Genomic DNA, 14,942 nt, shown 5'->3' with positions numbered 1-14,942 from the left:
ATTTTCAAAAGGCATTTGATAAGGTGCCACACAAGAGGTTGTTACGCAAGATTAAGGCTCATGGGCTTGGGGGTAATATATTAGCATGGACTGAGGATTGGTTAATGGACAGAAAAGAGAGTAGGAATAAACGGGTCTTTTTCGGGATGGCAGGTTGTAACTCGCGGGGTGCCGCAAGGATCAGCGCTTGGGCCTTAGCTATTTACAATCTATATCACTGACTTAGATGATGGGACCGAGTGTAATGTATCCAATTTGCTGACGATACAAAGTTAGGTGGGAAAGTAAGCTGTGAGGAGGATGCAAAGAGGCTGCAAAGGGATATAGACTGGGTAAGTGAATGGGCGAGAAGTTGGCAGATGGAGTATAATGTGGGAAAATGTGAAATTATCCACTTTGGTAGGAAGAATAGAAAAGCAGAATATTTTTTAAAAGGTGAGAGATTAAGAAATGTTGGTAGTCAGAGTGATTTCGGTGTCCTTGTACATGAATCACAGAAAGTTAACATATAGGAAGCAATTAGGAAGGCAAATGATATGTTAGCCTTTATAGCAAGGGGGTTGGAGCATAAGAGTAAGGAGGTCTTGCTGCAATTATATAGGGCTCTGGTGAGACCACACCTGGAGTACTGTGTTCAGTTTTGGTCTCCTTATCTAAGGAAGGATACACTTGCCTTAGAGGGGGCACAACGAAGGTTCACTAGATTGATTACTGGGATGAGAGGGTTGTCCTGTGAGGAGAGATTGTGTAGAATGGGCCTATATTCATTGAAGTTTAGAAGAATGAGAAGTGATCTCATTGAAACGTATAAAATTATTAGCGGGCTTGACAGGCTAGATGCTGAGAGGTTGTTTCCCCTGGCTGGAGAGTCTAGAACTAGAGGTCATAGTCTCAAGATAAGGGTTCGGTCATTTAGGATCGAGATGAGGAAACATTTTTTCACTCAGAGGATTGTGAATTTTTGGAATTCTCTACCCCAGAGGGCTGTGAATGCTCAGTTGTTGAGTATATTCAAAACTGAGATCGATGGATATTTGAACACTAAGGGAATCAAGGGATAGGGGGATAGGGCGAGCAAGTGGCGTTGATGTAGAAGATCAGCCATGATCTTATTGAATGGCGGAGCAGGCTCAAGGGGCCATATGGCCTACTCCTGCTCCTATTTCTTATGTTCTTATGTTCTTATTATTTAATATATATTCCTCTTCTTACCATTTTATTGCAAAGACCTACCCCTCTCCTCCTTTAAGACCCTGATTAAAACCCACTGTTTGACCAAGCTTTCAGTCACCTTTCCGAATATCTCCTTCTTTAGCTCAGTGTCCATTTTTTGATTCGGCTTCTATGAAGTTTCTTGGGAGCTATGTTTTTCTATGTTAAAGGTGCTATATAAATGCAAGTTGTAGTTGTTGATGTTAAAAAATGTCTTCAAACCTTTCCTCTAGAAACAAAAAGTTAAATACTTGTAACAGTGATTCTGGAGTCCTCCAGAGACCTGGAAATGTCACACACAGATTACTGAAACTCAGCAATCACACAGCAATCACTGATACACTGGAAAGCTCTATAAAACAGTAAAAAATCACTAATTTCATCAACCATCTTTAATAAATGAAGTGCAGCTCTCTCCCAGGGATTTGTCGTTTGTTTTGCAATACTCCCAGCGATCCTTCATTCTCTACATAATCTTCTCTCAGAGGTCAGATTACACTCCATGTAATTAATTCCCTGATTTCTATAAAATTCACCCCCAGGCATTTGTTATTCTCTACATAGCTCACTCCCGAGGAACTATCATTCTTTATGCAATTCATTCCCAGACATTATATTTATATATATAAAAATGTATTTTTTACTTCTAAAGACAAATCTTAAGGGAAAAGTTAAGTAACGATTTATTTTTATAGGTTTGTGGTGTTGTTTGGATATAAAACAGCATAAGCTTTTTGTTAAAATTCCTAGTCTGTAGAAAGTTGCATATTTCCCATTCTTAGTAAACTACTTAATTTCAAATCGAGGTTATTTATCCAGAAATTAACCATTCAAGCATCTCTTTTGTGTTTCAATTGCATTTCTTATTTCTAAAAATGAAGTTGTATTGAAGCATGCAAACAACTAGAAACATTTAATAAATAGGCAATGTATTTTTTTATTCGTTCATGGCATGTAGGCGTTGCTGGCAAGGCCAGCATTTATTGCCCATCCCTAATTGCCCTTGAGAAGGTGTTGGGGAGCCGCTGCCTTCTTAAACCACTGCAGTCCGTGTGGTGAAGGTTCTCCCACAGTGCTGTTAGGAAGGGAGTTCCAGGATTTTGACCCAGCGACAATGAAGGAACAGCGATATAGTTCCAAGTCGGGATGGTGTGTGTCTTGGAGGGGAACGTGCAGGTGGTGTTGTTCCCATGTAACTGCTGCTCTTGTCCTTCTAGGTGGTAGAGGTCGCGGGTTTGGGAGGTACTGTCGAAGAAGCCTTGGCGAGTTGCTGCAGTGCATCCTGTAGATGGTACACACTGCAGCCACGGTGCGCCGATGATGAAGGGAGTGAATGTTTAGGGTGGTGGATGGGGTGCCTATCAAGCGGGCTGCATTGTCCTGAATGGTGTCGAGCTTCTTGAGTGTTGTTGGAGCTGCACTCATCCAGGCAAGTGGAGAGTATTCCATCACACTCCTGACTTGTGCCTTGTAGTTGGTGGAAAGGCTTTGGGGAGTCAGGAGGTGAGTGACTCGCTGCAGAGTACCCAGCCTCTGACCTGCTCTTGTAGCCACTGTATTTATGTGGCTGGTCCAGTTAAGTTTCTGGTCAATGGTGACCCCCAGGATGTTGATGGTGGGGGATTTGGTGATGGTAATGCCGTTGAATGTCAAGGGGAGGTGGTTAGACTCTCCCTTGTTGGAGATGGTCATTGCCTGGCACTTGGCTGGCACGAATGTTACTTGTCACTTATCAACCCAAGCCTGGATGTTGTCCAGGTCTTGCTGCATGCGGGCACGGACTGCGTCATTATCTGAGGGGTTGCGAATGGAACTGAACACTGTTCCAGTTTTCACACAGCAGTGAGAGTGAATTACCATGTAATGTAATCTGATGAACTAAATGATTCCATCTTTTGTCCCAAGCATCATTTTGATGGCAATTGTATGATTGTAGAATAGTAAGCACAATTCTGATGTATAGAATGAGGTAAATAGATGGGATTGGAGGAAGCGATTGTTTCTACTTTCAGAATTCACTCTGTCACTCCTGTGCGAAAACTCAAAATCTCTCATTCCATTAATCCGCCCTGGGGTTCACTATTTACTGTTTGATTCAGGTGGACATAAAAGGCCATCCTGGCCAACGTTTATCCCTCAACCAACACCCCAAAGCAGATTATTTAGTTATTTATTTCATTGCTGTTTGTGGGATCTTGCTGTGCACAAATTGCATGCCGCGTTTCCTACATTACAACAGTGACTACACTTCAAAAGTAATTCATTAGCTGCAAAGTGCTTTCGGGCATCCTGGGGCCATAAAAGGTACTATATAAATGCAAGTCTTTCTTTCTTCTAGCAAATAGTCCATTTGTGCTTTCTGCTGGCATTGTACTGGTATTTAAACATGTCTATCTTTTCATTAACATTAGGAGCCAGAGGAAAATATGGCGCATGATGCCATGCATATACATTTTGTTATTAATGGCATAATTTCTTTGTTATGTGGGACTTTAAACTTGTTGAATGATTCCTCAAAGCGATAGTCTCACCATGATGGTGTCTTGTAATTTGTTGTATACAGAGGAGAGTGCAGTGATGCTATTGGTAGCATTGTATTGTCATCACATCATCGATCTTGCTTGGAGGGACAAATTATTTTTGTCAGCTATAACCCAAGGTAAAAATGTTAAATCCACTCTGCTGAATTTAAATTGGTTATTGCGCTGTCTGATGTGATACTGAGCCATACACTTGGGATGGTCCCATGTTCCATCTCTGGTCTATGCTGAGTTAGCTGGAGGAATGGTGGCAACACTACAATTTGCCACAGGGTCCCAGGTGCTAAGAAGGGAAAAATAGCTTTTGCTCAATATCCAGTGACTTCTCCTGGGAAGTGTGTGCATCCGGATGTTGAGTGAGAATGGAGTCGGATTCAGCTGTGTTGGTCCTCACCCCATGGTAAAATATCCTGGTAATCGTCACTGTCTAGAATACAACATGAAAAACATCTACTTGGGCCAATATAAAAAGGAATTCTGATGACCATGGAAAGAGAACGAAGAGGTAGTCTTTTCAAAATGCATTACAAAATTTAATGCTTCAGCAAATCTGCCATGATGCGCTACAGCTGAGCTTTTAAAGCAGGTTGGTCTGAGAACTGAATCTGCCCGAAAACTACCAAAAAGCTGGATTGAGACCACCCAAACTCATTGGGCCAGATTTGGCTCTCAAAATAACGGTTAGGCTAATGGTGCTCTCTGTTATTTATGCGTAAATGGTACAGCAACTTCAGAAGAGGGGCAGATGTGCGGTCAAATGTGAATATCCAAACGTTGCTGTCCGAGTTGTACCACTCCACCATTAGCTTTGCAAAAACGACATTTCACTGCCTGCCTCACCATTGAAATGCATTGAATGGCCTGAAGTTGCTGTATTTGTGCGGTAGATACGAACTAAACTCGCCACAGAAAGTTAAACCTTGTTATTTCAAGTCTTATTACCCTTTTAATGATTTGATGTGTTAATTACTGTCAATCAACCTCTCTAGCTCTGAAAATTAACTATTACAAGTGTGGAGTCTCATTCCTTCAGGTATTAATTGTTGTTGGAAATTTTAAAAATGTCAAATATAAAATTTTTAAAATTTTGTTTTACTTTTCCTCTCTGCCTCTTTTTTTTTCTCTTTCTCTCTTAACCCAAACTCTCTCTCTCTCTCTATTTCTTTTTCTGTACCTGATTTGACATTGAATTCATCCACTCTCATTTACACTTCCTTCTCAGTCTTTGCGCTGTATTTTTCACAATCCTTTAATCTGATTGTACACTGTTAGATGCCCTGCTACAACAAAATCTGGGCCAATATACTTGAGATCCTTACAGTCATCAGAGGGGACTTTTAAAAAATATTTTACAGTTCTATAGTTTAAAGATCTTTGGGACTTACTTGTGAGTTACCCCTACATGACCTTTCTTGACTCCTCCACTGCCTCTGTACTGTCAGACTACTTGTCTGACATTCAGTCTTGGATGAGTTTTAACTTTCTCCAGCTAAATATTGGGAAAACCAAAGCCATCGTCCTCGGTCACTGCCAAAATGTCAGTTCCCTCAGCACTGACTCCACCTTCTTTCAAACCACCGTCTCAGATTGAATCAGATAGTTCACAACCTTGCTATCCTGTTAGACCCTGATTACAGTTTCTGACCTCATATCCTCTTCATCACGTAAACTTCCACCTCTAAGACATTGCCAGGCTCCATCCTTATCTCAGGCCATCGGCCTCTGAAACAGACTCGATTACTCTCATTGCCTGCTTGCCTTCCTCTATCCTCTGAAAACCTGCTGCCTGTATCCTATCCCATACTAAGTCCTGCTCACCCATCACTCCTCTCCTTGCAGACCTGCACTGGCTCCCGCTCCACTGACACCTCAAATTTGAAAAATTTTATCCCTCTTTAAATCGGTCCACGTTCTAACCCCTACCTATCTGTGTAACCTCCTCCAGCCCTATAACCATCAGCCCCAAACTTACTGTTTTACTGACTCAGGCCTCTTGTGTATCCTCCCCCTTTGCCTCACCATTGGTGGCTGTGCTTTCAGGTGCCTAGGCCCTACGCTCTGAACAAGCAATCTTAAACTTCATAACCTATGCAAATGAAGCTATAAGATTAAAAAATTCACTGTAACCAATGTCTCCATATTTGTATTTTCAGTCCCCACTACATTTCCATTCCCTAGCCACCGACCCCATCCCTCTCCCTGGCTACTGTCTGAGGCTGAACCAGACCGTTCGCAACCTTGATGTCCTATTCAACCATGAGGTGAGCTTCCAACCCCCATATCTGCTCCATCACCAAGACCACCTACTTCCACCTCTAACATCGCCCGTCTCCGCCCCTGCCTCAGCTCATCTGCTGCTGAAACCGTCATCCACCTCTAGACTTGACTATATGAATGCTCTCCTGGCCGACCTCCCATCTTCCACCCTCCATAAACTTGAGTTTATCGAGAACTCTGCTGCCCGTACCCTAACCCACATCAAGACCTGTGCTTGCTGACCTAAATTGGCTCCCGAACTGGAAATGCCCCTCCCTATCTCTGTGTCCTCCAGCCCTACATCCCTCCGAGATCTCTGTGCTTCTCCAATTCTGGCCTCTTGCGCATCCCCACTTTTAATCACTCCACCATTGACGACCATGCCTTCAGCTGCCTAGGCCCTAAGCTCTGGAATTCCCTCCCTAACTCCGTCTCTCTATCGCTCTCTCCTCCTTTAAGACGCTCCTTAAAACCTGCCTATTTCAACAAGCTTTTGTTCACCTGTCTTAATATCTCCTCATGTGGCTTGGTGTCAAATTTTGTTTGATAATCGCTCCTGTGAAACGCCGTGGGATCTTTTATTGTGTTAGAGGCGCCATATAAATGCATGTTGTTGTTGTTGTTGTTGTTGTTGTTTGTAGATCTTGGTATTAGGGTTCCAGTGAAATTAACCATTTGATAGTTTGGATTTACAGATACAATATGATGATTTGTTCAATCTACAATTATTCACTCAATCTTTTTACAAAGGGAAATTATATCAGGCCTGGGAGAAGTAGTGTTTCTCAATGTTTATACCCAATGTCAGCACCAAGCACTCCTATTTCTGTTATGCCAATACCTACATTCAGAGTCAACCTCTCTCTATACTCAACAATGTGCATTTACTCATTAACAAAGAGGACAGCTTCCTCCCCCCGCTGCACCACTGTGATGTTTCCTTTTCCTACATGAATCATTTTTGTAGACTGTCTTCATAAGATTGCCAGTTCAGTGATAGTTCACACAAAACTATGGACTCTTTTCTGCCATGGGCTCATGCTCCTTAGGATCTGAATTAAGGCTGCACCTAGAATTTGTTTTTTTTGGTGGTCGAAGATCAAATGGGAGAATTCCCTGCTCTGCTTTGAAAAATTACTATGGGACCTTTTACATTCATTTGAACATAGGGCCCCAGTTTAACACGTTATCAAAAAGACTTATTACTGCTTCCCGCTCCGTATCCCATAGGATATGGAGTGTCATGGATTCTTGGAGACAGCTCCCAAATGGAGGGTGAATGCAGCTTTGGCGGGATGGGTAGGCAGGTGTCATCCCATTGCATTCCTGCTAATAAAGTCTGCACCATTATTTGACGTTTCGTTCCCTTCGAAAAGATCAGCTGTTTCTGCTGCAAGGTTTTATGGAGGTGAGCACATTTCATTCATAGTGCTCATTTCACTCAATGTGGCTGTGCTGTAATTTGGAGGAAGGGTTGCAGTCAGACCTCAGCCAGCACCACCTGACAACAACCTAAATGCCCGTAAAAGACATAGGGCTTTTCAGCCTGATTTTGCCAGCATCCTTTCTCCCAACAGGCCACAGAAAACCAGAGGAGTCTCAATGTCTCCCATCAAATGCCAGCATTTCAAGCATCCCTTCTCACCAAGCCCTGGCGGCAATGAATGATGCTGCTGCCTCTAACCTACCTGTCTGCTTGAGTTGCTACCTGAGTCTCAGTATTGGTATCTCTGACTTGCTTGATTGAGCCCCAGTGCTGCCGCCTCTCGCTTGCCCACAGTTGGGGAGACAAACAGGAGAGAGGTAAAAACAGAAAAGTAAGAAGGGGGAAAGAAAAGAGAAAGTGAAAAGAAGCCAAGGAATAAAAGAGAAAGAGATGGATATAAATGGAGAAACAGCAGTGGAAGAAAAATACAGATGTGAAGGAGGAGAAAGACTCACAAATGAACGAGGAGAAAGCGAGAGAGAAATAAATAATGGAGGTGAAATAGTATGCTCAGCTGATTCCATGAAGCATAAAATAGACTGGAAGGTGATTAATCATGATTTTGACTGACTCAGAAGTAATCTAATTATATTTGGCCCACTCACTAGCTATGGCGCATAGATGCAGCTCATTGCTCTTAAAAGTTGGAGACCTTCACAGACAGCAGAGAGAATCAATTGTCTGCAATCAACCTGGCCTAGAGTCAAACTCAAGTTCCAGGAAAATCAAGTCCCAGGGAAAAAAAATTATGTTTTTACTCACTGTAACACCAGAATCCTAACTCACTTTGTCTAGTATACACTTTTAAGATCTATCCTAACTGCTTACATTGGTTAGATAAATATTTACAGTAATCTAGTAAACTCAGTTTAAATTCCATTAAAACTTTTTTAACTTAAGGTTCCCTTAAAATGTAATGAATTGCTGATCCCTGAATTTTAAACAAAACTTAATCTCTATTTAGCAAACAAAACAATTAAGTATGTTTTGTAGCCACATATGTTCAAGATAGCAATGTGAGCAGCAGAATTAGCAATAAACATTTTGAACAAAAAAATCGCCTATCCGTCACGATTACCTTGTTAGCAGGAGATGACATTAATCAGAGCAGATAACAAAATATATCTCACACCAGCCTCTTCTGTCCTTCACTCATTCCTGTAGGTAAGGGTCTCCTAGTACTTTCCTGGTTATTTGACAATCATTTCTCGAATCTCATTGATCCTTTGTCCTTGAACTTAAATAAAAAGCTGTGTTTAAAAGAAAAAACGTTCTTCTTTCCAAATGATGTCTGTGAACGTTGACCATTAACCAACTCAAAGGGAAAGCTGCGTTCAAACTCTGTCGCATCTGATCGTCTGTCCTTAATTTAGCGTTTAAAGTTCAATGCAGTCTTGAGTCCAGCTGCTTGATCCGTTGTCTGATGACTCCGTCTTTGAAGCAACCCTAACTCTTGACAGTAAAGTTGGGAAATGAGTGAGTGACGGTGCCACCAGCCAATGGCACCGACATCCAGCTCGGGACCCTTTCTAAATATAAACACGGCTTGCGTTGGTTTCAGGGTGGGACTTGTCTTATCAATCCCAGGACTGGAATTCGGCTGAGTCGTCTGTCTGGCTGCCAGGGTTACAATCTGCCCAAGACTAAGGCTCGCCCTCGAGTTTAAAACGCTACCCTTTCCCCCTGCCTGCTGGTTACATTTAACAGGTTTAATAATGGGTTAGGTTAGAGAGCCTTTGAGAAATATATCTAATAAGTCCTTAAAGCTCGGGTGTGCTGCGTCCGAACGGAACCAGTCATGGGATGAGTATCTTTAAATTCTCACAATGAGATCCATTTTGGAAATGCATTATACTGTGGAGTTTTACTGTGTTTAAAGGAATTAACCGCTTCAAGTCACAACCTCCACGTTTTCCCCGGGATTTATTTAAAATATGTCTATAACAGTTAGCAATAAATAGCAACTCTTTAAATAGATAAGGAACAGGGAGAATTCTAACCAGGCAGTAATCTCATCAAGTGACTCATAAACCGCTAAAGATCAATCTCCAACATGTTATATACATTTAAACAAGGAGGTGACGTGACAGCCAGAAATTACTCTTGTGCTAATTTATTACCTACTGGCAGATCTGCAATAACTTCGCTCAAGCCCGGTATGAGGTGCTGGCAATAAAATGTAATGGGGAACGTGTGGTACTTACTGGAAGTGCACTCTATAGGAAAGACTTTCATACCAGTGAATGTCCCCTGGCCTTGCTCACCGTTCGTTGGGGTAAAGGCGCATGCTTGTAGCTGTGTTTGTTGTAACAGGCTGAGAGGTTACAGCACCGTCTTAGGAGCGAACAACAATAACCGAAAGTCTTGTAGTGCATATTTAGAGACTGCTCCGCTGCCTCTGGAAGAAGCAGGAATAACATTACCATTACTCTCGGTATGTTACAACTCAAGGATTTATTTATATATGCCAGCTGTGGTTTAGTGGTGGCACTTTTGCCTCCGAGTCAGAAGGTTGTGGGTACAAGTCCCACTTCTAAGACCGAAGCACATCATCCAGGCTGACATTTCGGTGCAACACTGTTGAAGGTGCCGCCTTTTGGATGTTAAACCGCGGCCCTGTCTGCTCTCTCAGATGTACCAAAAAGATCCCAAGGCACCATTCAAAGAAGAGCAGGAAAGTTGTCCTGGTCAATATTTATCCGTCACCCACATCTAGAAAACAGATTATCTGGTCATTATTTCATTGCTGTTTGTGGGACCTTGCTGTATGCATATTGGCTGCCATGTTTCCTACATTACAACAGTACTTAAAAAGTACTTCATTGGTTATAAAGCACCTTGGGGCATCCTGAGGTCATGAAAGGCATTATAAATGCAAGTCTTTTTATAAATATACATAGAGAGAGACTGCACCTTGTGAGTGGTTTTATTCTACTTTGGTCCGCTCTTTTGTCAATATTAGATGGCATGTTGGATACTAGCTGTCAACATATCCTGTAACATGGATGTGTGATTAGAATAACAATTGTGATATAGGCATTGCAGATTCACTAAATGATAATAAATAAGTGAAAATAATAAGTTCAATATATACATTATAAATAATAGTCAGTATATCAATATAATGAAAAGTTTTGTGTCTGACATATCTGTATGTTATTAGGGTGCAAAACATGCTTATTGTCTCATATCATTTCCATGTCTCATTGTTTGACTTATAGGGAGAGGTTAGATAGACTGGGACTTTTTTCCCTGGAGAGTAGGAGGTTAAGGGGTGATCGTTTAGAAGTCTATAAAATAATGAGGGGCATAGATAAGGTAGATAGTCAAAATATTTTCCCAAAGGTAGGGGAGTCTATAACGAGGGGGCATAGATTTAAGGTGAGAGGGGAGAGATACAAAAGGGCCCAGAGGGGCAATTTTTTCACTCAAAGGGTGGTGAGTGTCTGGAACGAGCTGCCAGAGGCAGTAGTAGAGGCGGGTACAATTTTGTCTTTTAAAAAGCATTTGGACAGTTACATGGGTAAGATGGGTATAGAGGGATATGGGCCAAGTGCAGGCAATTGGGAATAGCTTAGTGGTATAAACTGGGCGACATGGACATGTTGGGCCGAAGGGCCTGTTTCCATGTTGTAACTTCTATGATTCTATGATTCTATCTCACGTTGATTAAAAAGTGTATACTTGAATGTCTATTTTATTATCTCTCAAAAAATTTAAAAATAATCAACAGATAAAATGTTCAATAATTCTAAAAACATACTCATTTCACTTTCCGATATCTCCAACAACTTTTTTCTGCACAGACTTTCCTCTCTCAGAGCCTCTGATTATACAATATGTTAATACAGTTGGATACGTTTTTCACACATTTAAAAACAATACAGTGTGTGAATGTTTTAAATAGTATGGCAGCTATGTATTATCCAAACAAGACACCTGCAGTGTTATTTTTTCGTGAAAATATGAATATCTCTCTATTAACCTGATTTCCCTATTCCTTGGTAACTTATTTGCCCCCTTTTTTGGTTTCCCATGGCCATGCACTACTTGTGGCAGGAGGGCAAATGGGGAAATATTAGCGACTAACAGATGCATAGAATTGTTCCACTGACGATGTTTTCCGGGACTTTTCCTTGTGCGGAAGCGCTCGGTCTCTACTCAAGCATTTCCTCATGATGACAATGAAGACCAGGAACTCAGTGTGTGGCAGAGGTTGAAGTGGGATTGTCCGGGAAACCGTAGCAGTTCCTGTCTGACTGGTTCCTGATATTACTGGTTTATATCCTCATGATATTCCCAGGTGCCTTTTATTATTGGCTGTTGGATCTCGCAAGAATATGAAAATACTTTTTAGCACCTGGACTCCTCCTTTTCGTTCCCAGAGCAGCCAGCTACCAGTGAAGATAGGAGCATTTTCATCTCCTCAGCTAACTTTCTTTCCTACTGCTCGTAACAATTCTGCATTTGTTTGCTGCTCTCGATGACCTCGATAAACCCTCCCTTGTTTTTCCTCCCCTTTATTTTCAGCGACCTTGACTCGCCCTTGTTATTTCCATGTCACTATTCTTGACAGCCTTGTATCTTGCTCCCCCTTTCCTTGTTCTTCCTCACTGCTGTTGTGGTCTTGACTCCACGATCCCAGTTGCTGTTTCCTCCCCACCGTTCTCAATCAACAACTATTATAGATAATACATTAGGTACGTTATTTAGTAAATACTTTAATTAAAAAACAAATACAAAAAAGGCATAGATTTGTACGGTGTGAAAATTTAATTTGATCCCATGAGGAACCAGTAACCCTGGAGCAAATTGTTGTTCAGTCTTTGATATTGCACAAATAATGGATCTTTGTCCAGACTTGGACATTTTTCAAAACTCCAAAAATTTCAAAAAGATTTGTCATTAAAAAACATTTAATCACAGTTCTCTGATGTCTGAGTGGGTAAACACACTGCCCAGTATGGTACTGAGCAATACAGACAGGAAGGTTTCAGGCTTCATCTCTAGACTGTCTTCAGTTAGCTGGTCTGTGACATGGGAGTGGTGCGAGCATTACAATTGTCCTCACTGTACCTAAGCTAGGTATGAAAAATATCAATATTTCAAAATCACCGCAGCTCCTACTCTTCCAATTACCTCTGCTGAAAATTTGTCTGGATGTCAGATAAACTCCACATCAAGAATGGTGGCTGCCCCCATGGTTGAATAGAAATAGCTGGACAATACTTACTATTGAGGTTCACACATCAAGAATGGCTACTTAGGTGAGGTAGTAGGGGGCAGCAGTACCCACGGACCCTGGGAAGAACAAGTGACGTCAGAAGAAAGGGATAGTAATATTGAAGGCTGTAAAGAGAAGTGTGTGATCCAGATTGTCCCGCTGTCCTAAGTAAAGAAGGAAAATTGGTAAATGAAAGGGGAGAGGCTGGTGGAAGTCTTTGATTTTGTGAAGTATTAATTTCAGCCTGGAACATCTAACTATCTACCATGTGAGGATTTGGTTAGAGAAACTCAAAAATGCCTTTATAGCATCAGCACAGTAAATTGTAAAACCTCTGGAATAATTCCATGGTGTGTCTGCCTTCAATGTGGCAGTTACTTTCTATATTGAATAATCCTGCTATACTAATAAGCCTGCAAGCCTACTTTATGAGGATATAGCCAACTAGTTTGGTCAGTTTAGACGCTGAGCAAAGTGTCTTATGAATATAGGAAAATTACAGCTTCAAAATGATAGGGTTAAAGGCACCCATTTAAAATGCCAAAAACTACATATATTTCATTGAAAATAATGGAAAACCCTAACATTCCAAAATGGGGCAAGGCTGAGTTACACATTGTGGTGTTGTCAGCATGCAATGCTATTCATAGGATAGAAACACTGAAGTCTTCCCTGGGGCATGGAGGATGTGGCATGTCTCCTAATTGTCTCCTGTCAGCTTCAATGTCCCACTAGCAAACAAGATGCACCTCCTTTGTGGCTCCTGAGCTACCAGTCTCTCATTTCTGTCCCACTGGATGTATCTCGTGTTGTATAATTGTATAATCTGGGATAAAACACAATAGTGACCTTATCTGTGTCAATTTGTCTGACAAAAATTCCTTGGCTTGTTGGTATAGCAGGATTATTCAATATAGAAAGTAACTGTGCCACATCGAAGGCAGTCACACCACAGAATTATTCCAGAGGTTTTACAATTTACTGTGCTGATGCTATAAAGGCATTTTTTGAGTTTCTCTAACCAAATTCTCACATGGTAGATAGTAAGATGTTCCTGGCTGAAATTAATACTTCACAAAATCAAAGATTTCCACCAGCACCACCCTCCCTTCCCCCCCTTCCCCCCCTCCCCCACCGGCCTCTCCCCTTTCATTTACCAATTTTCCTTCTTTACTTAGGACAGCGGGACAATCTGGATCACACACTTCTCTTTACAACCTTCAATATTACTATCCCTTTCTTCTGACGTCACTTGTTCTTCCCAGGGTCCGTGGGTACTACTGCCCCCTACTACCTCACCTAAGCAGCCATTCTTGATGTGTGAACCTCAATAGTAAGTATTGTCCAGCTATTTCTATTCAACCATGGGGGCAGCCACCATTCTTGATGTGGAGTTTATCTGACATCCAGACAAATTTTCAGCAGAGGCAATTGGATATGACTGAAGAGTAGGAGCTGCGCTGATTTTGAAATATTGATGTTTTTCATACCTAGCTTAGGTACAGTGAGGACAATTGTAATGCTCGCACCACTCCCATGCCACAAACCAGCTAACTGAAGACAGTCTAGAGATGAAGCCTGAAACCTTCCTGTCTGTATTACTCAGTACCATACTGGGCAGTGTGTTTACCCACTCAGACACCAGGGAACTGTGATTAAATGTTTTTTAATGACAAATCTTTTTGAAATTTTTGGAGTTTTGAAAAATGTCCAAGTCTGGACAAAGATCCATTATTTGTGCAATATCAAAGACTGAACAACAATTTGCTCCAGGGTTACTGGTTCCTCATGGGATCAAATTAAATTTTTGAGTTGTTTTCCTCAATTTCTTCCTGCCTGTTTAAAGGGACTGACTCATACTGAGATACATGCTGGGCATCTGCCATCCTCCTATTCCTCGCCTAATTCTGATTTTTCATGTGTGAGCCTTGACAGTTACTATTGGCAGCCTGCAGGGGGCATCACTGCCAAGTCCAGTTCTCTCCTCACCTAACATCAACACATTCATTTTCTAGCAGAGGCCATTGGAGAGTGGTCATGGCTAACTGCCTCTCCTTAACCTAGGGATGCCGAGGATTAATGAACTGCCTCATCCACCACCAAGTTGAGATCAGCTAACTCAGCACAGACCAGTCTGTATTGGTTTTACTCATTGAGCCATCATAGAAAACATATCCTTGTGACTTAAAAAAATCCATAAGAACTTGCATTTATATAGCGCCTT

At 41.6% G+C, this 14,942-nt stretch overlaps 1 protein-coding gene across 1 annotated transcript in view; it reads right to left on the bottom strand.

The window, feature by feature from the left end:
• Positions 1-9,300, bottom strand: part of LOC137333053 (gap junction alpha-3 protein-like) — a 31,980-nt gene extending 22,680 nt beyond the window's left edge. Inside the window, exon 1 of the mRNA XM_067997148.1 lies at positions 8,573-9,300. The gene's annotated coding sequence lies outside the window, so the exon portion shown is untranslated. The remainder of the gene's footprint in view (positions 1-8,572) is intronic.
• Positions 9,301-14,942: the final 5,642 nt, after the last annotated feature.

Source organism: Heptranchias perlo, chromosome 15 (genome assembly GCF_035084215.1).
Source record: "Heptranchias perlo isolate sHepPer1 chromosome 15, sHepPer1.hap1, whole genome shotgun sequence".
NCBI classification, from domain to species: domain Eukaryota; kingdom Metazoa; phylum Chordata; class Chondrichthyes; order Hexanchiformes; family Hexanchidae; genus Heptranchias; species Heptranchias perlo.
This window is presented reverse-complemented; position numbering and strand designations above follow the sequence as displayed.